Source organism: Eleutherodactylus coqui, chromosome 4 (genome assembly GCF_035609145.1).
Source record: "Eleutherodactylus coqui strain aEleCoq1 chromosome 4, aEleCoq1.hap1, whole genome shotgun sequence".
NCBI lineage: Eukaryota > Metazoa > Chordata > Amphibia > Anura > Eleutherodactylidae > Eleutherodactylus > Eleutherodactylus coqui.
In genome coordinates, this window is record NC_089840.1 from 107,657,208 (window position 1) to 107,682,815 (window position 25,608).

Here is a 25,608-nt window from a genome sequence, read left to right on the forward strand (position 1 = left end):
TTTCAGAAGTGAAAATTGTTGGGAGGGGGGGGCACTCTTGCCGCTATTGTGGCTTAATAGTGGGACCTGGGAACTTGAGATGCAGCCCAACATGTAGCCCCTCGCCTGCCCTATCCGTTGCTGTGTCGTTCCCATCACTTTCTTGAATTGCCCAGATTTTCACAAATGGAGACCTTAGCGAGCATCAGCGATATACAAAAATGCTCCGGTCGCCCATTGACTTCAATGGGGTTCGTTACTCGAAACGAACCCTCGAGCATCGCGAAAATTTCGTCCCGAGTAATGAGCACCCGAGCATTTTGGTGCTCGCTCATCTCTATTCAGTAACTAAAACACAGTTAACAATCACTTACTATTTTGTTGCAGGCAGTGTCTTAGTGAGTCACCTCTCTTCTTCCCCTTCTCCTTTATACACTTCAGTGACCACAAGAATGCATCCCCTCCTCACTATCCTGTTCTGTAATTGGCCAGTCTCCTGTCACATACTTGACAGCAGGCAGTGGACAGCAAGCCAGGAGGTAGTGGCCAGTAAATTGCACTTTTGCAATTTATCACACTGGCTATTATATAATCACAAGTTGTTTAAAAAGTTAGTGACTATTTAAAAGGCACATGTCACAGCCTTCAACAATTGCAGCCCTCTCTATCCATTTGTAGCTGCAGCATTCTGTCACTTTAAAAAAAAGGAATTTCTCGTATTGTTGTATCACATTGTCTTATATGCATTTTTCTCCCACAACAGTAAAAAAAATGCTGCAAGAAAAAGTAGAAAAATGTTGGCTACATTTATAAAGTGTGCTCAGTAACCCTGCTCTCCATAAAGTTTCGAAATATGCAAAAGCTTTCCTTCAGGTCTATTGTATTTCATGCAGCGACTCACAATGGGCACAGAGTTGTTTCCTTGTGATTTTCTCTACGTACTTCCTGTTATAAAGCCTTGTACTTAGTTAACCCCTTCCTGCTGCAGCCCTTTTTGTTTGTTCATTTTTCCTCCCCAGTTTCAAAAACTCCTAACTTTTATATTTTTTCCAGTGACATGAGGGCTTGTTTTTTTGCAGGACAAGTTATATTTTTAGTGATACCATTTAATGGGCCATATAAGTTATTGGAAAACGTAAAAAAATTTCTAAGTGCGGTGAAATGAAAAAACCCCGCAACTGCACAATTTTTATTTGGGAGGGCCGGGGTGTTTTTTTAAGGCATTCATGGTGCAGCAAAAATGACGTGTTATCTTCATTTTGTGAGTCAGTATAATTATGCCGATACCAAGTTTATGTTGAGCGTCAAACTATAAGGCCTCCTTCACATGTGCGAGAAAGTCGCGCGATTTTGTAGCATTGCTACGATGCTACAAATCGCATGTATCAGAAGCCCATGCTTTCCTATGGGTTCCTTCACACATGAGATGTTTTGTAGCATGCTACAAAACAACACACAAATCTCGCAGGTCTGGCGATATGCCCGCGACATGCTAGGTTTTGTATCCCATGTTTCTCTATGGAGCCTTCCTCTCTGTTGCATCGCATCGCACGTAAACGCAGTTTGCATGCGATGCAACTTTGACAGTAGCAGATTCTACAAAGTCACATGTGACGCTACAAAATCACGCGACTTTGTAGCATCTGCTACTGTCAAAGTTGCATCGCATGCAAACCGCGTTTTCGTACGATGCGATGCAACAGAGAGGAAGGCTCCATAGAGAAACATGGGCTACAAAACCTAGCGTGTCGCGGGCATATCGCTGGACCTGCGAGGTTTGTGTGTCGTTTTGTAGCATGCTACAAAACATCTCATGTGTGAAGGAACCCCTTGGGAAACCATGGGCTTCTCATACATGCGATTTGTAGCATTGTAGCAATGCTACAAAATCGCGCGACTTTGTCGCCCATGTGAAGGAGGCCTAAGGGCCTTCAGAAAGCCCCAGGTTGCCATAAAACCTAGAAAGCACCACATAATCTCATCTGTTCGGAATATCCCAATCCAGACATTTAAATGCTGCCATCAGAATTAACAGGGGCCTTTAAAAGGTTAACATTAGCGATCATAGTTATCTCCGATTATGGCTTCTGCAACTGGGTCTGCTGTCTATGGCGCTGGTATACATATATGTACAGCGCAAATCAAGAAACAGTTGCACTAACTACATCATAAGTGTATTAGGTAAAAACTTAGGACTAGTGCCCACGGCCGTGACGGGCTCCGCAAGCGGAATTCATATGATGCGGCCGGCGGTAGACAGGGAAGCGTTTTCACGCTATCTTCCGCTGTGATACAGCAGAAGATAGCGTGACGGACAGCTTCCATTGACTGCAATGGAAGCCGTCCGCGCGTACGCCCGCGGCAAATAGAACATGCCGCGGGTGAGGACGGGTGAATTCCCGGTGGAATCCGCGGTGGAATTCCAGACCATGAGCATTGCACTATTAGGTTCAATAGAACCTAATAGCTGCGGGGCAACAGATGACTAAACTATATTTACATTCCATGCTGCTATGATGCAATGGTTTTCCAACACCTCCCACAGATTCTGGATTAGATTGAGAGCTAGTTGAATTTGGAGGCCAGGTCAACACGTTGGTGTGCCTCCTTTGTCATGTTCTTTAAACAATTATTGAATAGTATTTGCAGTGTAGCAGGGGGCACATTATTCTGTCGAAAGAGATCACTAACATTAGAGAATGCCGATGCCAACTAGGGATGTACATGGTCTGCAACAATGTTGCGTGTCAAAGTAGATGGTACATATCAAAGTAACATCCACATCAATGCAAGGACCCAAGGATTACTGGCAGAACATTTCCCAGGGCATCACACTGCCTTTGCTGGCTTGCCTTCTTCTTATAATGCATCTTGATGCCATCTCTTCCCCCAGTAAATGACGCGCATGACCCCAACCAAGCACATGATGTAAAAGACAATGTGATTCATCAGACTAGGCCACCTTCTTCTATTGCACTATAGTCCAGTGCTTAGGCCTCGTTCACACGGGCGACACGGCATCACTGCGAGAAAATCACAGCGATATTGCATCGCTGGCCCGTGCGATATCGCTGCATCTTTGTGCGGCAACACCACGATTTTGTAGCACTACAAAGTCATATGTGGTGCTAGTGGTGCTACGAAGTCGCGTGACTTTGTAGCAGCATTAACAAGGATTTTCGGGGGGGGGGGAGGGGGAGGAAGGGTTTGAAATATTAGCCCTACCCTCAAAATCAGCCATAGCTGAAGAAAATCTTTTTTAAAAAGTATACATCACCTCTCCCACGCTGTCCGGGGCTCTGCTGCATCTTCTCCCCGAGTCTCGGCACTGATCTTCTTCTCTTCTGGATGGGGATTGTAAAAAACCCACTTCCTGAAGTGCTGACTGTGATTGGCTGATGCTTAGCCAATCACAGCCAGTACTCGATGAATCAAGCGCTGTCTGTGATTGGCTGAAACTTAGGTTTTTTCAATCCCCGACCAGAAGATGATGAAGAGAAACAGTGCAGGGACCCAGGAAGAAGCTGCTGTGACGTCGGAGAGTGCTTTTAAGGTGATGTATGTGTTTTTTTTTCCTGCAGCCAGGGCTTAGAATATAGCTTTGACAGTAGAATTTGCTACTGTCAAAGTTGCATAGTACAGCACGAAAACCTCAGGAGTCGCATGCATATCGCCAAACTCGCGAGGTTTTTGTGCCGGGTTGCCACATGCTACAAAGCATTGCATGTTTAAAGGAACCCATAGGAAAGCATGGGCTTTTCATACAGCAATGCTACAAAATCGCGCAACTTTTTTTGTCGCCCATGTGAGCAAGGACTTATGCTCAACATGGACACTCTAACCGATTTGTGGGTGTATAGCCCCATATGCAGCAAGCTGTGATGTCTGCGTGTTCTGACCCCTATCTATCATAGATAGTATTACGTTTTTCAACAATTTGTGCTACAATAGCTTTTCTATGGGATTGGACCAAACGGATTTGCCTTCACTGCCCCATATGCATCAATAAGCTTTGGGTTCCCATGACCCTGCAGCTGGTTCACTGTGTCACGTTCGACCTAGGAGCAATGAACACCTTGCCGAGGACAGATGTTAGACTGTGTCTACAATGGACAAACGGGAAGCGCAATGCTGCAAGGAAAACACAAAATAAGAGGGAAAACTGACCTAGCTCCTAACAGGACAAGGTCCCTACATAACAGTAGACTGACCGCTCTGATAAGTGCGAACCTGCTAAATGCCTCTCGGCCTACTACCTGACTCTAACAGGGGGCAAGGGAGAAAACCAAACATCTTCTAGGTTCTGGGTCTCACCATTGTTGCTAAGTGCCCGTCTCCTCCACCAGCTTTTCCTGCACTGAGAACATGCTGCTGGCAGAGAAGTCAGGTGATTAGCAGTAGCGGTGAGATAACAGCTTGGATTTGCAATGCAGGGGACCATACGCTGTAAACAACCTCACCCTATATACTATACCAAACATACAACGAAGGAAATGCTGCCTTCACATCTGCGTTAGAACTTCCAGTCGGAAGTTCCATCACAGATCCGGCACAAAATATCAGCCAAAATAGCGCTGCATGCAGTGCTTTTTCTCCCAGTAAAGTGCTGGGCATCTGAGCAGGAACCGATTGAACCCTATTATAGTCAATGGGGTCCGTCAGATGCTGTTCGGTTCCATCATAAGACAGGCCCGTTTGGCCAGGGGATTCATCTTATCTGCTTCCGAGCGGCACAGGAAAAATGAAATCCCCCTCGCAGATGTGAAAGCACCCTCACCCTGCCTTGGAGTGAACTAAAGGCCCATTTAGACCGGACGAATGTCGGGCAAATGATACCCGACACTCGTCTCCGCATTCACTCGCTCTGCTGCTGTTACATGGGAGCTAGCAGCGCTGGTTCGCTCATAGAGCAGCCAGCAGGGGGTGGGGAGACTGCAGGAGAGTTCTCTTCTTGAGTTCCCCTGCCCCTCTCCATTGACTTAACATAGCGGCTATTTACACTGAGAGATCAGCTGATCATCTATCGTTTATGCAGCATGAACAATGGACGATGAGCTGAACGATGAACGTTCATTGTAAATAGCAGCCGTTCAGTATTGAACATCCGCTATGTTAAGTCAATGGAGAGGGGCGGGGGAATGAGAGGAGCGAAATCTCCTCCAGCCGCCCCGCTGTGAGCCAGCGATACTAGCTCCCATTTGCCCGACATTCATCCCGTCTAAATGGGCCTTTATACAGTGAGCTGCAGAGATCCAGAAATCTATATGACACTTGGGTCAGTTTGCTCACATGATCAAATTCCTAAGATCAGGGGCGTAACTATAGAGGATGCAGGGGATGCAGTTGCACCTGGACCCAGGAGCCTTAGGGGGCTCATAAGGCCTCTCTTCTCTATATAGGGAGCCCAGTACTATGAATAAAGCATTATAGTTGGGGGCCCCGTTACAGGTTTTGCATTGGGGCCCGGGAGCTTCAAGTTACGCCTCTGCCTAAGATGATATGCTGAGATGATAAACTCAGCCACGCAGAATGATAAATCATTAGCAGATCTGCTGTATGAGTGTCATACGGGGAACCTGACAACCTGATCTATTGCGCTGCGTGCCCTTCATTAATCAACAAGTACCAGTCTTAGTTAGTCTGTGACCAGAATCAAAGAGAAATCTAGAGACTATACAGGACAACTTTGAGGCTTGTATCTAATATATCCTGTTATCTGTGCAATAATTAGGTGTCTTACCTTATGTAGCACCAATTTGTGAGTATGAAATGAGACAAGAACGGTTTTGTGCTTCATCAATGCTCATTATCCCCAGTGTAACGCAACCTCAGTAATCCACAGATGACTGTACTAGAAAACCTGACAAACCAGACTGCCTTGTCCACAAGATGACGATATACACGCCCAGCGGGACAATGTTTGCCAGACAGAATGGCAGGTACACAGGCTGGAAACGCCCCGTGCTACAAGTGAAAAGTCAAGGAGCCAGGTGCAATGTGAAAGTCTATTGTTCTTCTCCTGCAGTAGAGGCATACCTGCATTCTAGGGCTTCTTCAGATGAGCGTACACACAAATACGCTCGCCTCAGCGCAATGTATTTTCCCAGTAATTTGGTCGCGTGTCTACGTATAGTACTGTATGTTTTGCGCATGATACGCATGATAGCACAACCTTCACAATGCAAAAAGTCATGCAAGCATTTTTGCGTTTATGCTTATCTGAAGGAGTCCTTAGTGGTTTAAGCAAGCACTGCTGCCATAGCTGCCATACTAAAGTAAAAATGTACCATAAGGCCGGTTTCACATGGGTATATTTGAGCACGCAAAATTTGTGCATGTAATACGTAGAGAATAGAGCCTATTGATATCATGGGTTCATTCACCTGCGCGTTCAGTTATCCAAAAAAAAAACCTGTGGCATGCTCTATTTTCCTGCACATTTGCGCACCAAAAGTCCCCATAGTCACCAATCTAATGGCGATCGATGCACAAATGCGTACACAATAAGCTAGGAGATGCGTGGAACACTGCGTAATTGCGCAGGAAGAACACATCTTGAACTAATTCAAATAATTATGGCTAGGAGCATTAGTGCATATTTTTTGGTGTGCGCAATAGTGCACAACTCGCACACACAAAAAGTACAGTGAAATACACAGATGCGCATTCAACAAAAACCCCTGTGCTCATGCGTGCGCAAATACGCTGATGACTGTGTAAAACCAGCCTTAGGGTGCATTCACACAGGGTGAAAAAATTGTGCAAGCTTTGTGCATTGTGCAACACACAAGACACGCATGAGAATACAAGCCATTATTTGTAATCCGTATATTTACATGGGCGTTGGATGTGCTATTTTTCAGCGACTCTCGCATGAGAATAATATATGCAAATGTGTAGTGTTCCGAACATCGCACAGAACACGAACGTGGTGTCTGTGTTTGAGGACATCTTCAAATCCTGATCTGTTGGTTCTACTTCAGGACTGGTATTGAGAAACACTGGCCTAGACTACCACATAATTCATATGGAACCCTGAAAACATCTGTACTCTTTCATTAGTCAAACGGAGACCTGTTACTTTCCTCCAGGAACAGAAACCATGTCAAACAGAGACCTTATAGCAGTTTAAGCTTACATGTTTCGTGTGAGTTGTTCTTGAGTAATGATCCAGGTAAGGACACCTTCCCTCACACTATTTTCAATCGGGGCAGTCAAAACCTGCATGGGATCAGCATTCCACATGATATATCTTCTTGATGGGGCTGGTTATAATATAACGATGCCGGCTAGACACTAGAAAGCAAAACTTGTAAAGTCCTGCAGAATATGTTGGCACCACTGGCATAACTATAGGGGATGCAGAGGATGCAGTTGCACCCGGGTCCAGGAGCCTTAGGGGGCCCATAAGGCCTCTCTTCTCCATATTCATAGCCCAGTACTATTAATAAAGCATTATAGTTGGGGGCCCTGTTACAGGTTTTGCATTTGGGCCCAGGAGCTTCGGGTTATGCCTCTGTGTTAAGGGGTTAAGAGAAGTTGGGGGACCCCAAGATAAACTTTTGCACCCAGGCCCATGAGCCGTTAGCTATGACCTATATAAAGATTTTTCTAGAACTTGATTTCACCTATAGCAGTCACCTTTCCTGAGTACTAACGGTGTTTCCCAGTACTCAGATACCCACAGGATTTGCAGAAGAATCAAACAGCATTACAACTAGACAGCAGCATGAACAAATATAGAAAGCAGGTATCAAAATATATAGGAAATACAATTGCTAGGAACTCACCAATAGATGACAGGAAGAGAATATAACAACCTGACAATACCTACGCCTGACTTTAGTTCTCCAGAAGTCTCTCTTTAAAGGGATTTTCCAGGGAAATACTATTCATGACCTATCATCAGAATAGGCCATCAATAGTTGATCGTCTGGGGTCCGCCGCTCGGGACCCCAACCGATCAGCTGAGCGGACGCATGCTGTCAGCGCCGCAAATACACAGAGGTTAGAGCAAAAGCCTCTGTGTAGTGGCTGGTGCTTGTAACTGCAGGCCACTAACAGTTACAAGCACTAGCCACTACACGGTGGTTGGCGCGGAGGCTTTCGCTCCGACCTCTGTGTATTTGCAGAGCTGACAGCATGCGCCTGCTCAGCTGATTGGTCAGTTTCCTGAGAAGTGGACCCCGGACAATCAACCATTGATGACCTATCCTCATGATAGGTCATCAATAGTATTTCCCTGGAAAACCCCTTTAATCTATTTCTGCCACTGACCCTAACACCAGACACCATTGTCCTAAAGCAATGGTAAAATATTCCCAATACCAACAGTATCTGAATATTATCTGTGAGACGCAATGAGAGGGCACTCAACTGCCCAGACAAGAAATCCAAACAAAGCAAGCTGAACTATGAACCAAAAGTAAGCAAAACCAAAAAATAAATAAATGCAAGACTTTGAGGGGTTAAAAACAATAGTGGTAGTGTACAGTAGAGAGAACTTACTTCATAGGGGGCCTCAATTGAGAGAACCCCCTCCTAAATCCAGGTACACCAAATAACGCTGTCAAAGTTGCATCTTAGGATACCCTGTTGACGCTCTCCTTTGCTGGATGTTTTGAGTGATGAGGGGGTCAGTTTGGTGTAATTGACCTGTTAAGCAGCTTGTCTTTTCTGGGTAGACTAGTCATATCACGCTAGTCGTTTCCAGTTTGAAGAATTTGGTCTATTAGTTAACCCTGTTTTTGAAGTGTTGCCCTTCTTTTATTTATGAACTAAGAGTAGGCAGATACAAACTAGGAAGGAGGAGACAAAAAACAAAAAGTCTTAGCAAGCAAGGACTGGACTAGACATAACCATAAGAAGAAGCTACACTAGAACAAGATGCTACAAATAAACAAGGGATTTACATGCATATAGTTACTGCTATTACCAGCACCACACTGCAGAAGCCAACAATATTTAAAGAGAGGCTAGGCAATGAAGAACTCCTACTCAAATGAGCTTGAGCAGCGCAGTGTGGTCAGCTGACCCACTAATGGATCAGCGGTGGGCCAGTTGCATAGTAACTACTCCAAGAACAAACTTAGAAGACAGAAGATGATAATGCAGCAGGAGAATTCCTCCTGATCACAAGGAATGTAAAGATTGACAAAGCCACAGCACTGGTATTAGCCCGATGACCCCTATCAATAGCAAGGGTGCAATGGGTGGACCACCAACCATGCCACCAATTCTTAAAATCTGGATAACCCTTTCAATTCTCAAATTGTAAATGTCTTAATAATAGTTGCAGCTTTTGGAATACAACGATTTAGATTCAGATTTTGTGTTAATTGTGTAACATACACACTGAATAAAAAAAAGATTATTCTTGAGTGTAACAATACTACAGGAGTATTATAGTCAATAGATTACTGGAGAAGGGTGTTGATCTAGGGAGTTATTCTGATTGCTAGATTTGGCAACTGGATGACCATGTGTCTTTTTTCAGGCTTACAAACTGTTAGGCCCCCTTCACACAAGCGTATGCGTATTTGCGCACTCATGAGTGTAGCATTTTTGTGGAATGAACAATGCTTTTTTGCAGTGCATCGGCTTATTTTGCTACACTTTTCGCACCTGTAAAGGGTAATTGACACGGACGGATTTCTGCCGCGCTTTACGCAATGGAAATTGTCCCGCAGCTATTAGGTTCTGTTGAACCTAATAGCTCAATGTTCACGCTGTGGAATTCTGCTGTGGAATTTCGCAGCGTGAAAGAAACCGGGGCATGCGATATTTGCCGCGGAAATACGCGCATCTGGCTTCCATTGTAGTCAATGGAAGCTGTCCATCATGCAATAATTACACTGTAGAATAGCAAAAGTATCGCGTGAATACGCGGCTCGGGACCACCGCCGGCCGCATCATCCTACACTGCCAGCGTGCCACGCGCTGTACTGCGCATGCGCACCAGACCACCAGGTGGGACGCATTCAGCGGATCCGGAGTGGTGAGTATGGAGGTTTTGGGAGGCGCCGTGGTGGACTCCGCTGCGATATTCCGCTGGCGGAGTCAGTCACGGCCATGGGCATGAGGCCTAAGGCATGTTCATTTGCGCACGGCAAACAAAGACGCACCGATTTAAATCACTAATTAATCTCAATGAGTTCCAGATGTGTTCTTTTTCCAGCGGAATAACTTAGTGTTTCGCGCATCTCCTTGCCTATTGCACACCACCCATTGAATTCTATGGGCTCTCTTAGTGTACAAGCACGCAGAAAAAAAGAGCATGCTGCAGGATTTTTTTTCAAAACCTAAATGCACACGCAAAATACAGAAAAGCGAACAAGCCCATTAAATTTAATGGGTTCTATTTATTGTGCTTTGCAAATATGCACACATATACATCCATTTGAATCCAGACCGTGTTAGCCAGCAGATCAAAATGTGATTGTTCTCAGTAAGAAAAACCAAGTAATCTTGTAAATATGATACCTTTTAATGGCTAACAAAAATACATGATTTTATAGCGACCTTTCAAACCTACTCAGGATTCTTCCTCAGGCATAATGAAATAAATCAGAAGAGGCATGCATATATATAAACATACATATGACTGGGCACTGACATGATGCAATTAATTTGCACTTTTTTTTTTACCAGAACAGGATGAGTAGTGAAATAAACAAATACTGAAGTAAAAAATTCTGGGACTGTGGAAACTATGTATCAGGTTAATAGCTGAATTAAAGACAAAAGTCTGATAATTTTCTCGTTAATCATTTTCAATATGTGTATTACTACTGACTCAGAAGAGGACAGTGTTATACCATGCAGAGATTTAGGTAAATTGCAGGCTTGGGCAGAGAAGCAGCAAATGAAATAGAATGTATGTACAGAGGATATGAGTAAATATGTCATCAATCATCACTACACATGAAAATGGCCTTTGCTCAAAGTGTATCTGTTTCACAGCAGTGACACGTTAAGCAGATATAACAATGCAATGCTTTACGATTGGGATTTTGGCTTATGTATGCCTACAGGGACAAGTATTGCATTAGCAGAAGCTATATTAAATTAATTTCCTGTGTAATACTATTGTCTGAAATATTATGTCTCAAAGCAATACACATCTTAAATGGCTTTATAAATTTTAATTTGCTTTCAGCTAATATCTCTCAACATGCCGTTAATGGTTGGGAACCAAGTCTGTAAACAAAAACCACTAATTCATATTAGATTTACTACCAGTGAAAAAATATCTCTTGTTCATAAAATACCGAGGTCGTTTACACCTCCACAACTACATTTTTGTAGCTTAACACTATTTTTATTACAATGCTGAAAAAATAATTTTTATACTTTAGATTTCATTCAGACATATGGGTGAAGAGAAAAAAAAGTCTGGGAGGCAATCATTAAGAGCAATGTTTCGCACAGGCTGAAAAGGAAGTTCTGGATAGTGGAGAGCAGGTTGTTTTTTTGGGGGGGGGGGGGGTTCTACTACTTTAACTAAGTGGAGTGATGTAAATAAGCAGATTTTGCAGCCTTAGCACTTTATCGAAATACCCTGGCTAAGAGAAGTTTGTTGACAGCCCTCCTGGCATCTGAAGAACATGTTCCTCAAGGCATCTTGCACCCTTGGATACAAGTGCTGAAGATGAGGATACTAAAAGGAATAATAATAAATGGAACTTGGTTTGGACTAATATACTATCAAAGAAAAAAATGAATACAGTTAATGAAGTCTAGTAAGGTTATTTGTGAATAAACCCATAAAAATAGTCCATGGACACTTGGCTGCAAAAGATCTTCAAAGTAGGTTGTCCTCTGTTAGACTTTGTTTGGCCATATTATTGTTGAGTCAAATTATGATGTCAGAATTTGGACCCACTGGAGGATCTTCTGGTATTCTGGTAGCGCAATCTGACCCTGCAGGTTTATCAGTTAATATCTACCTGCTGATACACCTTATACTATGACAAGCCTTTATTAATTAAAACATAAAATACCTTGTTCTGTGAAAAGTGTTAGTAAAATTATGCACATCTTATTGTTGTGCCGTTTTGATCATATAAGTGACAACATAGTATGCAAGGCTGAAAAAAGATAATGTCCATCTAGTTCAGCCTGTTTCCACACCCTCCCGTGTTGATCCAGAGGAAGGCAAAAAAAACCTGATAAGGCAGAAGCCAATTTACCTCATTTTGTGGGGAAAAATCCTTTCTGACTCCACAATGGCAGTCAAAATAATCCCGGGGTCAACATTTGAAACTTCATACCTGACTGTGAGACTCGGATCAACAACCCCGCTGGTTATTTAATGTCTATATCCTGAAATGTCATATCGCTCCAAAAAGATCTCTAGTCCCCTATTAAACTTCTCCATTGATTTTGCCATCACCATTTCTTCAGGCAGAGAGTTCCACAGTCTCACTGCTCTTACAGTAAAGGCCCCCCTTCTGTGTTGGTGATGAAACCTTCTTTCCTCTAAACGTAGAGGATGCCCTCTTGTTACCGTTACAGTCCTGCGTGTAAACAGATCATGGGAGAGATCATTGTATTGTCCCCTCATGTATTTATACATAGTTATTTGATCACCCCATAACCGTCTTTTTTCCAGGGTGAATATGTTTCTCACAGTCTAAGAATCCTTTAGGTGATTTTTGGCTAACTGCAGGTGGACTTTCATGTGTCTTTAACTGAGGAGAGGCTTCTTTCGGACCACTGTGCTATAAAAGATCTTTACTTCATAAAAGATTGGTGGAGTGTTGCAGAGATGGTTGACCTTCTGCACAGAAGATCTTTGCAGCTCAGCCAGAGTAACCATTGGCTGAGCCTTTGTCCAACGATTACTAGTCAGCCAGCTCTAGGAAGCAGAAATGTTTTGTAGCCTTCTCCAAATTTGTGCCTCCAACAATCCTGTCTCTGAGTGCTACAGACACTTCTTTCCTCCCCACGGCTCGGTTTGGCTCCAAAATGCATTGTCAGCATTGTGAGACTTTAAATAGACAGGTGTCGGGGAACACGCTGTCTACTGTGCTCTAATTGGTGGCTCTCCCTATTAAGCCATCCAGCCTTGGACAGTTTCCCTGCATTACTCTACCCTTGTTCTATGTTAGTCTAGTTCTTGCCTCCCTGCCCTGGCCCCATCCTGCCACTAATTGGGACTTGCTATAAAAGCCTGGCCCTGACACTCCTCCAATGCGTGATTATTGTGCTCCAAGCCTTGAGCAGCTTCACTTCTGCTGCTTCTCTGCGATTCTACTGAGACCTTCTGATATTGACTCCTGGCTTTCCTTCTGACTATGCTACCCATCTCACCCATCCGTACTGCAAACTGAGACCTCCTGTTGCTAACTCCTGACTACTCTCCAGACCTGTGACTACAATACCTGAGGCTCCACCCTAATGCCTGAAATCGCTACAATGGGGGCGTGTCATTTAAAATTATGTCCAATCAACAAATTTACTGCAGGTGACTCCAATCAAGGAGTAGGAACATTTTAAAGATCATCAAAAGAAATGGGAAGCCCCCAGAGCTAGATTTTAAGTGTCATATCAAAGAGTCTGAATACTTATGTCACTGCAACATGTTAGTTTTTCATTTTTAAAAAATGTAAAAAGATTTCAGACATTCTGTTTTAAATTTGTCATTATGGAGTATTGAGTGCAGAATGTTGGGGAAATCCTTGAATTTTTGAATTTAAATTTGCAGAAGGCCACAACATAACAAAATGTTAAAAATTGAAAGGGTCTAAAGACTTTCCCATGCATTATAACTGGTACCATTAAAGAGGTTTTCCCACTTCTAGCTTTTTTGGAACAGCTCCATACATTGTGCAGTGGCCAGAGCTGGTACTGTAAGCCGAGTCCATTTCATTTAAATAGGACTCAGCCTGCAGTACCATCCCAGATCTCTTTACAAAGTACAGAGCTGTCTGAAAACAGCTAGAAGTGAAACAACCCCTTTAATGTTAGCGTGATTCAGGGTGTGCTTAGAAATTCTGTACATACAATAACGTATTTATCTGCATTTATCAACTCTAATCTGTGGCTCGTAGCTAACTGAAAAATTGAACAGCAAAGATAGGTGTTAAAACGTATGATAGCTCCCATAGAAAGTGTGTCAAAGATGAAATAATTGAAACAATCAAAATTGTAATCAAGTTGTTTTTCTGGTTTCAGTAGTTTTTATGCTATTATTTAGTCTTTATTTGTCTGCTTAATAGAACACATTTTTCCATTGTTTTTCAAAATTATTATTTCATTATTAGGATGATGCTCAGAAATAATCTTTATTCTTTAATAATTACTTTTTAATTGACTTTCTTGAGTCGTTGGAATTGAAAGTTTCATGAAAACAGAATGACAAGTAGAACTTCTTTTCATAGTCTTTAGGACATGATTAATAGAGCCCAGTGGGGCATAAAAATAAGGATAATTGACGATTTTAATGAAGATTCTCTCTGGCATAAATTACCAGGTGAAGGAAATTGTGTGAAAGAGTTCAGTTTCCAGTTCAATCTCTTTCCCTCACATCTAATAAATTTCGTATTAAATAAGAACTCCAAATTTGGTAAAGAAACATATTGATAATACAGTTTATGGCACCGTTACCATAGATTTGGTATGTTTTTAGAAGGAAATTTATATTTTCATATTTGTAAATGATGTTTGTGTAAATATTACATTCTGATGTTAAAACCTGATAGCATCTATATAGATAATGGCATTATGGGCACTATTTTATATGAAGCAGCCACTGATTGGCCGACATGCAGGGTTGTCTCGCGCTTCCTAGATGCTGCAGAACATAAAATAGAGCTGCTGCATTTAGAAAAACGTTTCAAAAGAGGTTGACTCCTTCTGCAGGTTTGTGCTTTTATATGTCCATGGTACCGTTTTCTGTACACCTTTTAATTACTTGCTATTAAAATAATCATTTCATGTCTACCTAAAGTGTGGTTTATATTCCTTTTTGGCAGCATCTCCAGAGACTCCATTGTTCCAAGTTTGCATATATGGTACTCCTCATTGACTTAGATTCTTATTATATTACAGAAGGTGGATCATAGCTGTCAACTGAAATGGCTCCCTTATCTCCTGCAAGATGCTCTAAATGGCTCACAGCACATCTCATCTAAACAGATCTCAGATAGTTACAGATATCAACTTTCCTGATCTTCTAAAAGGCTTACCATCTAACCAGTAGGAGACATAATCCACTCAAGGAGGAAAATATGAGCTTTGAGAGTTGAAGAATGCATCTACACCACAAGAAAGACACTCTAATCTTAAAAAATCTTTGCAATCTTTGCTTCCAAACTCATCACTTTTTCTGTATAGCACCTCAGAAACATCAATCGTGACTGTTAACATTAACTTTAGTGGATATGATGCCCTATAGTTACAATAGTTAACAGAATAAAATATACCAAGAACAATGTTTTAACCTCCTAATCCTGGCTGTTATTCACCTCACAAGAGTTCCAACCAGGGGTCACGTTACCTCACATAGGTCCAACTGTTCCCCAACTTTTACTGATTAAAGTTGTCATTGGGCACCCTAAACTAAAGCCTGGTTTAGACACGATGATCATCACTCAAAAGATGTCTTTTGAGCGACTTTTGACCGATAATAGTTATGTGCATTTAGAGGGCAAGGTGATCGCTCAAACGTTGAGCGGTCACTTTGCGCTCTGAGCGGGGTATGCAGAAGACAAGCGGAGCTGCTTATCTTCTGCATCCAGCTGTTCTCTGCTCAGAGTGCTCAGCTGGTATACAGCTGTGTGCTCCGAGCAGGGTATGCAGAACACAGCTGGACCGCAGTGTTCTTCATGCCCCGACTGTTCACAGAGTGGGATACAGCTGAAACAATAGTATCAGCTGTATCCCACTGTTAACCAGTCGCTGATCGTTCTCTTTCAGCTGTATGCTGAAAGAGAACGATCAGCGACTGGTTAACAAAAACTGCACGATGTCAGTGCAGTTAGACACAACGTTTATGACTCAAAAGACTGCTTTGAGCGATTTTTGAGCGAAAATCGTGTGTCTAAATCAGCTTTAGGCCTTGACTTCAGTCTTCTGCTCTATCTAAGATTAGAAATATCAGTAAAGGCCATTAAATGATAAAGGTGACTTTAATTCAATTTATAACATTTCCTGCTATTAGGTTAATAATACAAAATAATAAAAAGTCCTATAGTCACCAGCTCTAGACCTCGATGCAGACTGTGATTGGCTGCAGCAAGTCAGTCTGTATAAAAAACCTTCATAGACTGCAGCATGTAAGCAGTGATAAATGGGAGTATGGGAGTTTCAGCACTGAAGCAGCAAGGGTTCAGGGCTCGTTAGTATAGTATCTTATTAGTTTTCAGGATTGCCTGCAAATTTGAAAATAAGCAGTAACTCAGAAAAACCTTTTTAACTCCTGCACAACTTATTAAAAGTATTGGCAATGCGATCATAGGGAGATCCTGGATATCATAAAAGATCTGAAGATCGTCAAGAGCCCAGGGCCTGATGGGTTCTCAGTGCGGTTCTATAAACTTTTTAAGGAGGAACTCTCTCTGCTTCTATTACAATTATTTAACAGGGTCTTTCAGGAGAGTCCCTTCCCACCTCAGGCTCTCCAGGCGCATATAGTAGTTATTCCGAAACCAGGGAAGGATCCTTCCTCCTGTGCGAACTATAGACCAATCTTCCTGATTAATATCGATGAAAAGATGTTTGCCAAACTTATTGCTTACAGACTGAGCCAAAATATCCCGGACCTGATATATCGAGAACAGGTGGGATTTGTCCCTGGGAGAGAAGCCAGGCATAATACTATTAAGTCCATATCTTTGATTTCCCGGGCTAGAGTGGGGAGTAGGCTGCTGTGTAAAGTGGGGCTGGGAAGGAGGATGAGAGAATGGATTATGGCTTTGTACGATGGCCCTTCTGCCAGGATTAGGGTGAGCAGTACTTCATCGTACCCTATCCTGATTCATAATGGCACACGTCAAGGGTGCCCCCTCTCGCCTCCGCTCTATGTCCTATCCATGGATTCACTCGCCAATGCTATAAGGAGAAACAGATCTGTAAGGCCCCTCCGATCATAAGATGGCCTTAACTGCAGATGACCTCCTCTTGTTCCTGTCGAACCCTCGAGTGGGGCTGCCGGTCCTGATGAAAGAATTTGAGAGATATGGGCAAGAGAGTAATTTCAAGGTCAACCTTCAGAAATCTGAGATATTAAACATGACACTCCCCCAGGATGAAGTAACAGAATTATCGGAAGCATTTCCCTTTAAGTGGAGATTCACCTCCATCAAATACCTGGGGGTGCAACTCCCTGCGGACCCCTCCCAGATATTCAAGCTAAATTTCCAGCCTTTCTTGACCAATCTCAGGGTGGACTTGGGCAGTTGGAGCCTGCTCTTTGTTTCATGGACGAACAGATAGGGTCAACGCAGTTAAAATGGACTCCCTACCGACCTTTTTAGTTTCAACAGATTTTATTAAAGTTCAGAAGATTAATACAATGGTCATTCATGCTTTCTTATTACCCCACGCAGGGGGTGAGGAGACTATTAAAAGGAATGACAGTGGTTTACTTGAACATTTTGAACCTTTCTTTTATAACTTTTTTTTTTTCCTAATGAACTGAATTTTATTATATCGCCTGTTTTCTAACAATTTCAAATAGTTCTGACTGAGTATTTGTGTTAGATCAGAAACAAAACTCTATAAAGAACATAGAAACACGGAAACATAGGTCTTCACTTTCCATTCGCCATTCGTTACTAATTGTAGGTAGTTGTTCTACTTAGATCCTCTAGGACTTGTATGATCATCGGGGAGGGTTTAGGTTGAGAGCAAGTTATGTCTGAGGCCTGGGATGTCTATCAACTCAATCCAAAGTCTCCATAATTCACTGTAGTTCGTTAGAGTGTCAGTTTGTATAGCATGTAGTCTTTCATATAGGGCAATCTGGGAGATCCGGTTTTGAACTTCATTATATGAGAGGGTTGGTTGTTTCCACCTAGCTGCTATATGGATTCTGGTTGCCATGCATATGTGCTGGATCAGTTTATGCGCTTGATATTTTATTCCTGGAGGGCGGTCTCCTAATAGAAATAATGTTGGAGATTTTGGGAGTGGACCTATAAATAGCCTCTGAAGTAGTCTGTGAATCTGGGACCATAGTCTGGCAACCACCGGGCAAGTCCACCATATATGGGCCTGGGATCCTAATTCTGTACATCCCCTAAAGCAGAACGGCGAGGACAAGGGGAAGAATTTATTTATTCTTACTGGGACTAGGTGTGTACGGTGTAAGATCTTAATGGACGTTTCCATTAATGAGACCTGGTGGCTACCTCTAGTGATAGTTTCACAACAGTGATGCCATCTTTCCACTGACATGTGAATTTGTAGTTTTGTTTCCCACTTTCGCATAAACGGAAGTTTGCCTTCTCTATTGGGTTCATTCAGCATTTTATATAATAGAGATAAAGTTCCTTTTCTCAAGGGGTCATTTTTGCATAGTCTTTCGAGTGCTGTTAGCTCGGGGATCACCCTTGGCAAAGTCAGTGAATGTCGGAAGTGGAAAACTTGGTTGGCTCGGAAAATTTCCGTTGCCGGAAGATTATGATTAGTTTTAAATTGGTTTAATGTTATTGTCTGAGAAACCATTAGAAAGTGGTTAAGGTCTGTCAGTTCGTTTATCTTCTACCACTGGAAATGGATTAGATTCATGCTTGGTGGGAATCTTGTATTAGGGATAATAGGCATCATCCTAGAAGGTTTGTTGGAGAGTTTATATTTAAATCGGAAATTTCTCCATATTCTCATGGAGTGGAAGGAGAAGGGACATCTGTTTTGTAAGTTTGGGCTCAAAGGATTGTTAGACCATATTAAGGTAGGAAAGGTTTGTGGGGATATTCTAGAAGATTCTAACTTTACCCATAGTGGGGCCTTGTCTCCCCCTAGTGTCGTTAGCCATTGGGCCGATTGTGCCGCCACATAGTATTTCCAAAGGTTGGGGACAGAAAGGCCTCCCCTGTTTTTGTGGTAATATATAAGGGTGTTTTTAATTCTTGGTCTTTTTGAGGCCCAAATGAATTGAAAGAGACGTCTCTTTAAATTTGCTATAACTGGGCTGGGGATTGGGATAGGTAATGTCCTGAATAGATATAGTAAGCGAGGTAGTAGATTCATTTTTATTGCATGGATTCTTCCCACCCAAGATAGTAGGGGGTCATCCCATCTGGTCAGGTCTGCCATAAGTTTTTGTATCAAGGGAGGGTAGTTCCATTTGTATAAGGTGGCTAAAGATGTGGTTAAGTTGATCCCTAGGTAGGGAACCCTACCGACCTTTTTATATCTATGCCAGACTCTACCTGTCCACCTCAACCGGCAATACCTGCTCAATATCCAATCCCTGATTAGCAATTTTGTATCGATGGGACGTAGGCCCCGACTCAAATACAATCTGCTCACGTGCCCTAACGGTGACTACCCACTACAGGTTTTTTTCACTGCAAAATTCGCAGCGTTTTTTTTTCTGCAGGGGTCTATGGGCCTTGTAATGTTAAAATCGCGATTTTGCAGTAGTCATTTTACAGTTGAGCACAGGACAGAGAAACTGCATCACGTTTATATGCCTATATAACATGTGGTCTCTTATAGGGCCAGATATTCTACAGAGGATATATTACTGCTGGTGTGAAAGCTTATATACCAGCAGAGAAGTTAAAAGGGTTGTATGGGTGGAGCCAGAGAAAGAAGTTGCATCACGTTTATATGCCTATACAATATGTGGTCTGTTCTTATAGGGAAACATATTCTGCAATCATTTAGCAGCAAAGCAGACAGACAAACTATGCTTTGGCGTGGGGAATATTGTAGTTCTCTGTGGCCTCAGACATTATTCAAAATCGCGAGTCCATCCACTACGAATTATTGGCAGACCTTAAGCAACCAGCAGTGAGGTGAGGGGAATTAAATTAAGCTGCACAAAACAGACAGTTCACGATAAACAATCTGTACTCTGTAGCTTTCTGTTCTCACATATTGCAGCCTATTTAGCTGCTGGTGCTTTTTGGTGAATATAAACCAACAAGAATCCCAAACAGGGAAACAGCAAATTTATAGTGTGCATTACTGGACCCAGATGTTGTTTAAAGTCGCGAGTCAGCCACTACAAATTATTTGCAGACCTTAGGCAGCTACCTGCAGTTTTCTGCAAACTACAAAGTTAGCAAAAACATTACATAAAACTACATTAAAAAGTAATTTAAAAAAAGAACTAAATAAAAATAAATGAAAAATAAAAAACAAAGATGAAGAAAGCAAGTGGTAAGGGACATGTTGGTTGTTGGTCATGGAGATGGTAGAAGACGGACCAGGTTGGCACTTCAAGCCTCTCCCATTGAAGCAACAGCTCCACATTCTGCAAGAAGCGAGGCAAGCCCATCGCCATTCCTTAGATGTGGTTTTGTCCATGCATTACATCCGCAGCATTCAGAACAGGTCGTAAAGTGGATGACCCAGCATACCTCAACTACCGCTGCTTCTTCCTCCTCCTCCCAATCACAGGCACACAGGAGTCAGCCTGTGCCAGTCAGCCAAGAGCATCCCCCATACACTCAGAAGCAGTCCAGATGGATCAGTCTGAGGAGCTGTTTAATTATTCAGTATCATGGATGTCAACCAAGTAGTCCAAACAACTTACATCGGGTCCCCAGGAACGGTTAGGGCCCGGTATAATTTTACTTGAAATAAACTTGGTAACACTATTCACAGCAATTTCAGATTCAACTCTTCACAGCGCAGGTAGAACAGATATTAGAGGTCAGGGAGGATACACAGGATGAAACTGGTCCTACAGTCCACGTTATCTGTCAGGTACTGCTCCTGGACTGGGAGCACTCCGGAGGATGAAAGGGGTAGGAGTCACTCCACAGACACTCTGGGAGCAATTATTTACTTCAAGGATTAGCACCCCGCACTGTGACTGAGTAGCGTACTTCTACATGCTAATCCTGGCTTTGGATGGCCATATAGGAAAAACTTGTGGGATTAAATCAATACCTCTGCAGTGGGTCTCTTTATACAGAATTACTTACGAGTGCTCTCTCTTTGACTTGGGCTCACTCCACTCACATCCAAATTTCAGTCACTACGGGAGATCTCTCCTTCTCCTCCATCTTCACCACAAGGAATCTGAAGGTGCTTCCATGTGGCTCTGTGTTAGAACTCTTAGACAGCAGACAAGATGGAACTCCCCTGAACACAAGTTAAAGACCCTTTCACGCTCTCAGACACTCCTATTTATACCTTCACTTATACCACATGACATGACAAACTGATATATTTACAGGCAGACTATGATTTTATTAAAAGTTAACTCTTCAAGCGCCGCAGCTGTGCAACACACACATTGGAATTGACGAGACAAATTTTGCACAGTGCACCCACATAAGACAAACATGTATGACATTTATAGTGGGGACCAGGATGGTGTACTGGGCCACTACAATGGTCCAGCAAGTAATGCCAGGAGCATAACATATCCTTAACATCACACTGGATCAGTGTCCTGCAAGTGGGACATGAAGTCAAAAGTGGTATTCCATGTTTCATTGTAACCCCAAAACTTGTGGGACATTCATCCGTGTCCCTCCTCACTTCCTTCCTTCTCCTCTTCCTCTACTTACTAACTTTCGACACTGTCCACATCGGCACAGATATTCGTATGTGACAAAACCCAGTCTCCATACAGCACTGCCGTTGATAAATGCGAACATGCACTCTTAAAATTTATGTTTAGGGAAGCACAGCTACATGGACGAAGAGCTGTTGACGGCTCTTCGGGCCTAGGCTGACACTTGGCTGACTCCTCACAATCTGAAGCCAGGCAAGGTCGTGTGTGATAAAGGGGACAACCTCTTGGCAGTCCTTTAACTAGCCGATGTGATGAACAAAATGGTAGCTACCATAGTCACACACCCAAAAACTGGAAAAGAGCCTACATCTTCTGCAAATCTAATTTAGCTACTTTTCAGACATAAAGATGTACAGTAAGATTCTACCCCAGCTGATCAGCGCAGTTCATATGGGCTTTATATATGGTATGCAGGCCTTTGATGAGATCTGCAGGTTTATTAATTTAATACAGTTGTTGGAAGCTTTTTGGATGCTTTCTGTGCTTCTTGCTTTAGATGTGGAGAGGAAGGGGTTAACTATAATGGGTGCAGAGTATGCAGTTACGACCGGGCACTGGGAGTAACGGCGCCCCTAAAGTCTCTCCTTCCCATAATGTAGCATTATAAATTTGCACTTAGACATGAGACGCCTTTCTCTTGTTAATGCTTTTGTTTAGTTCCTTTATTGTTTTATACTTTACTACATTACAAGTTTTCTTGTTTTATGGAATCCTGTGTGATTACCTGATTTATTAATCTGTATTTTTGAAAAAAAAAAGAGAAGAAAAATCTAAAATAAAATTATTAAACTAATATTAGAGTAGGCGGGGGGTACATTTTCCCATATATTATATTTAAAATATATATGCTATATGCATGTAAGAGTCTATTATGGAAGTCAATTACAGCCATGTCCCAATTATACAGCATCAACAGATCTAGTATGCTGCAAGATCATATTTTCCAGTCTAGTTGGCAACTTGATGCAGTAACATCTAAAGTTTACAATTAATCACAAATGAATATCAGGATGTTGGCAACAGAGAGGAATCAGAAATAATGGCCTGATGCACTCAAAGACAAACAAGATAAACAGTGCTAAATACAGGGAAAAACAAAGTCCTTTAATATAACCCTGTCATATACGGCAACAGAAAAAAATACTGCTGCAATCAACAGTCCTCTATGTTTAACTCTGCTGTTGTCTGGTTCACTAATGCTGTGCCAGGTTACTCTCTGATTTGTTTTAGGTGACTAGTAATTATTAGGAAATTATAGTACCAATGTTTCTGGTGGCGCCACACAGCTGTGCTACATGGTACATCCATTATGATTCCCACACATTACACACACAGCTCTACTACATGCCACACATAGTTCTACTATATCTTGATTCACACACATTACACACACAGCTCTGCTACATTGTACATCCATTATGATTCCCACACATTACAAACACAGCTCTACTACATCCATCCTGACCCCACACATAGCTCTACTACATCCATCTTGATTCCTACACATTACACACAACACATCACACACAGCTCTGCTACATCCATGCTGACCCCACACATCACACGCACAGCACATGGCACAAGCAGCTCTGCTACATCCCGATTCACACACAGCTCTGCTACATGGTACATCCATTATGATCCCCACACATCACACGCACAGCTTTACTACATCCATCTTGATTTCCACACATTACACACAGCTCTGCTACATCTTGATTCACACACATCCCACACACAGCTTTACTACATTCATCCAGACCCCACACATCACACCATGTTGTTCTTCTGTCAGTCAGGCTCTATATTTTATATATGTTGTAGGACCTTTGATGATGTCACCAGGGGCAGAGCGATGATGTCACCAGGGATGGAGCATCAGAAGCACTCACACACTAACTGACAAGTGATCATTAGTAGTTTGATGTTCCTCCACCTGTGATACATTCTACATTTGGTGGCAGTGCCCCAAGGTTTGATGACTTCATCAATAGTGATACTACCATAGCTATACTGTGAACTGGAACCCATGGGAGGCTCTATTCAATAAATTATCTGAAGGTGTCCTTGCGCCAGAGGAAAACTAATTTTTTTTCCTTCTTTTTAGCTGCTCAGCAAACCATGGTACAAGCTTGGAAGAAGGAGACACTTGATTGACCCATTAAGAGCTTTAATCCCATCCCATAGTAAATTAATGGCGCAAGATTAAAGCTCCTGCAATCTATCTGTAGCAGGTTGGGTTCCTAGCTGATTGATGCAGCTGAGGACGGAGAGGAGAAGACAGAAGCTGTTTTTAACCCCTTCTGCCTTCTCTTTTACAGGCTACATAGCACTCAATGAGCACTATGTAGAAAATGCAGGAAGCAGAACTGCCATTTCCTGCATAGGACCTGGCGATCACGTGATCGTCAGCGACCCCTGGCATAACAGAGCTACAGGGTCTTAGCTGACCCCTGTCCAGCTTTCTGGCAGTGATTACTGTCACATTAGGGGGATGTTTTTTCCTGTAACTGGGGCTTCTATGGATGTTCCAGCTATAGTAGAAAAGTGTGAATGTCCCTCAGACATCTTTTATGACGTTATGCGGGACATAGATGTTAAAAAGAAGTTGCAAAAATAAATTTAAAAAATTACAGAATAAAATCCATATGAAGAAAAGATACCGACCCACCACCAAAGCCAATGTAAACTGAGATTACACAAATTATATATCAAAACATTCAAAACAAAATTTCTGTATTTATTTTATCGTGAATATAATAATCTTAAAAATAAAGAACTATAAATGTAAAAAAAATTTTTTTTTTTGCTTTTTGTAAACATTATCCCTAACAAAATAAAATAAAAAAACGGAAAAGAATTTCACTGAAAAAAGATACTAAAATATAGCTCTATATGTGATGGGAAAAATAATTTTAGCAGCCCAGGAAAAAAAATAGGGTCATAAAGCCACTTAATGGGTAAAATCACTAAAAAAAGTGTCTGGTCCTTTAAGGTCGAAACACTCTGGTCTTTAAGGGGTTAATATGATGTGAAGGTGAGACGAAATTACTATATGATTAATGAAAAACTTGCTGTCCTTTCACATGGAGAGATCCTACAAACGGACCTAGATAAGCTGGGGGCTTGGGCAGAAAAATGGCAAATGAAGTTCAATGTTCACAAATGTAAGGTTATGCACATGGGTAGGAGAAACGAATGCCACCAATATACACTAAATGGGGTACTGCTAGGGAAAAGTGATATGGAAAAAGACCTGGGGGTACTAGTGGATTGTAGATTTAACTGGAGTAACCAATGCCAGTCAGCTGCTGCAAAAGGTAATAAGGTCTTGGGGTGCATTAAGAGGTATAGGGGTGAGGGGCGATAACATTATTCTTCCATTATATAAGGCACTTGTCAGGCCTCATATGGAATATTGTGCACAGTTCTGGACACCGATACTCAGGAAAGATGTAGTACTGCTTGGTTCAAAGAAGGGCAACTAAATTAATAAACGGAATGGGAGGACTGGAATACCCAGAGAGGCTATCAAAATTGGGATTATTCACCCTGGAAAAAAGATGGCTAAGGGGCGATCAAATAACTATGTATAAATACGTTAGGGGACAATACAGGGATCTCTCCCATGTTCTGTTTATACCCAGGGCTGCGTCGGTAACAAGAGGGCATCTGCTACATCTAGAAGTAAGCAGGTTTCATCACCAACACAGAACGGGGTTCTTTACTGTAAGAGCAGTGAGACTGTGGAACTCTCTGCCTGAGGAAGTGGTGATGGCAAAATCCATCGAGGAGTTTAAGATGGGACTGGATGTCTCTCTAGAGCGCTATGATATTACAAGATATAGACATTAGGTGACCAGCGGGTTGTTGATCCGGGTCTTACAATCAGGTAGGAACTATCACCGGTTGATCCAGGGATT

General features: G+C 42.3%; 1 protein-coding gene across 4 annotated transcripts in view; it reads right to left on the bottom strand.

Annotated features, from left to right (window-relative positions):
• SYTL5 (synaptotagmin like 5) overlaps nucleotides 1–25,608 on the bottom strand; it is a 193,729-nt gene that overhangs the window by 111,462 nt on the left and 56,659 nt on the right. For 3 of the 4 annotated variants that reach the window (XM_066599957.1, XM_066599954.1, XM_066599956.1), the window contains exon 1: nucleotides 5,720–5,817. The exons of the other annotated variant lie outside the window; for it this stretch is intronic. The gene's annotated coding sequence lies outside the window, so the exon portion shown is untranslated. Of the gene's footprint in view, nucleotides 1–5,719; nucleotides 5,818–25,608 lie in introns of those variants that run through there. 4 annotated transcript variants of the gene reach the window in all.